This window comes from Myotis brandtii, unplaced genomic scaffold, assembly GCF_000412655.1.
Source record: "Myotis brandtii unplaced genomic scaffold, ASM41265v1 scaffold11, whole genome shotgun sequence".
Lineage (NCBI taxonomy): Eukaryota > Metazoa > Chordata > Mammalia > Chiroptera > Vespertilionidae > Myotis > Myotis brandtii.
The window spans coordinates 1,378,084-1,380,637 of record NW_005353752.1 but is presented as its reverse complement, the minus strand read 5'-3'; the positions used below and the strand labels follow the sequence as shown (position 1 = coordinate 1,380,637).

At 37.9% G+C, this 2,554-nt stretch overlaps 1 pseudogene; it reads right to left on the bottom strand.

Annotated features, from left to right (window-relative positions):
- Window positions 1-657: 657 nt before the first annotated feature.
- Window positions 658-1,390, bottom strand: LOC102240870 (annotated as a pseudogene).
- Window positions 1,391-2,554: the final 1,164 nt, after the last annotated feature.

Here is a 2,554-nt window from a genome sequence, read left to right as displayed (position 1 = left end):
ATGAAGTAATAGACAATGAAATTACACCAAATTCACACCCAAATAACTCCTGGGAAAGGTCATGTATGTGTCCCATGCAAAGGTTAGTTCATTGTTTCAACACTAAGAAACTATAGTCACAGTTAGACAAGAGTACTGTCTGATAAATGGCCCTTTGAAATATGCTCCAAACTGGGCTGGGAACACTGAAATGTTAGGTCTCCTTCAGCAATGTTGACCCAAATTCATGAATCTTTCAGATTATGTCTGTATAGAGTTGCTGACTCAAGTAATTTGTTCAAATAGGCTCTGTGCTACTTTTCTGTGTTGCTCCAACAAAAATATTTTCAAGAGCAAGGAAATTTTTTTCTTGGGGAACATTTTTACACAGTGAAAATTTTATTTCACTAATGCTGCCTTTTGGATCTAAATAAGCTGTGAAATTGAAGAAGGAAAATAAATACTTAAACACTTATATAAATTAGTTCTCTTTTTGATAAGTTCCCTTAGTGACATCTCCCACGCTCAGTTCTCTCCATGAAAAGGTCTGACAACAGCATAGTAATTAAAACACAGGTGAGAAAAAAAGATTAAACTGATTTGAGATCTCTATTAGAGTTGTGTGAATTCCAATGTGCACTATTACAGTAAGATGTTGGGGATACAGCACAGGTTTTATTTTTTTTTAACAGTAATTTAAAGTTTATTCCAGCTATAATGCAGGTTATTCTGACTTTAAGGTAGCATCACATGGCATACTTCTGAATCCATTCCCAAGATATTCTGTCATACTTATTTCTGTCTGTTTTACAGATCCTTGGTGATCTCTGGTTACTAGGGGTCATCTGGGTTTGGATTACATAGCAGTGAACAAATAGATAGAAGAACTTTAGAAATAGTTAAAGCAGGAGACCACTGTGATCTTAGACTATTGAGACAAATGCTGCCATTACTGTTGATATTTGGATGATAAATTCTTGTAAATTCAACCTTGGGTGGTTTGAGGGGGTAGTCTGTAGGAAAATGAATTGTCAAAAAGAATACACCACCTTGATATGGGCTGTCATTAGGTCCCATAATTGTGGCTTGCCAATGAAACGTATCATCCCCAACTGGACCTGCAGAACACTGTGCTGGAGGGTCACGGGCCGAATCACTAAGTTCCTTATTAATCCGTTTCAGCGCCAAAGTCTGTGCTTTGTGTCTGGCTCCTCACTATCTCGGTGTGTGCTCAGAGGTCCGGCCGAAAGTCTTGATGACCCCGGTGGCAGGCAAGGCTGGTCTCTTCGTCTCACACCGGCTCTGCCAGACACAGGCGCTTGGTCTGGAGGCGGTTCTCGCGATAACCTCGTGGCTGCTTTCCCGGAGCTGGAGCTCTGCAATGACTTAAGGGCAGTTTTGTGCACTCTTCCTGATGTCCTCAGGGGAGCATTACTGCTGATGTGTGTATTTCCAGGGGACCTTAAGGCTTAAAATTTTTATTGCCATAAGCAGTTCATTCGAAATAGAGAAGAGAAGACAAAGATGTGTGAAATAATTAGAGAGTACAAGAAAACAAACAGCAGGACTAGCATGGGAGACCTGCCTTCTTTATGGAGGGCAGACATAATCTGGGAGTTGGTGGAATGGTATTTTAAAATTAAATTTATTTGGGTGACATTGATAAAATGATATAAGTTTTAAGTGTACAATTCTAGAATTCATTATCTGTATGTTGCATTGTATGTTTGTCACCCAAAGTCAAATAATCCATCACCATATATTTGACTCCCTTTACTATCTGCTCCCACCTGCCTTTTCCTCTGGTAACCACCACATTTCTACTTGTGTCTATGAGTTTTTGTTTGTTTCTTTGTTTTGTTTCATTTGTTCATTTGTTGCTTTCAGTTTTATATCCCACATATGAGTGAAATCATATGGTTCTTGACTTTTTCTGTCTGACTTATTTTGCTTAGCATGATATTCTCAAGATCCATCTATATTGTTACAAATGGCGATACTTCATCTTTTTTTATGGCTGAGTAGTATGCCATTGTATCACATCTTGTTTATCCAATACTCTATAGAAGAACATAGGTTGTTTCCATGTCTTGGCCACCATGAACAATACTGTAATAAACAGAGGGGTACATATATATTTGCAAATGAATGTTCTCAAATTTTGGGGGAGCAGGTACCCAGAAGAGGGTTTGCTGGATCACATGATAATGATTCTTAATTTTTTGAGGAACCTCCATACTGTTTTTAGTAGTTACTGCACTATTTTACATTCCTACCAGCAGTGAATGAGGGTTCCTTTTTCTCCACAACCTCTCCAACACTTGTTATTGCTTGTCTTGTTGATAATAGCCATTCTAAAAGGTAGTATCTCGTTGTAATTTTGATTTACATTTACCTAATAGCTAGTGAGATTGAGCATTTTTTCATATAGCTGTTGGCCATTTGTATGTCTTCTTGGGAGAAATGTCTATTCAGATCCTCTCCCCATTTTTTATTTGTTTGTTTGTTTTTGTTGTTGAACTGTATGAGTTTTTTATATATTTTGGAAATTAGTCACTTACCGGAGGTGTTGTTT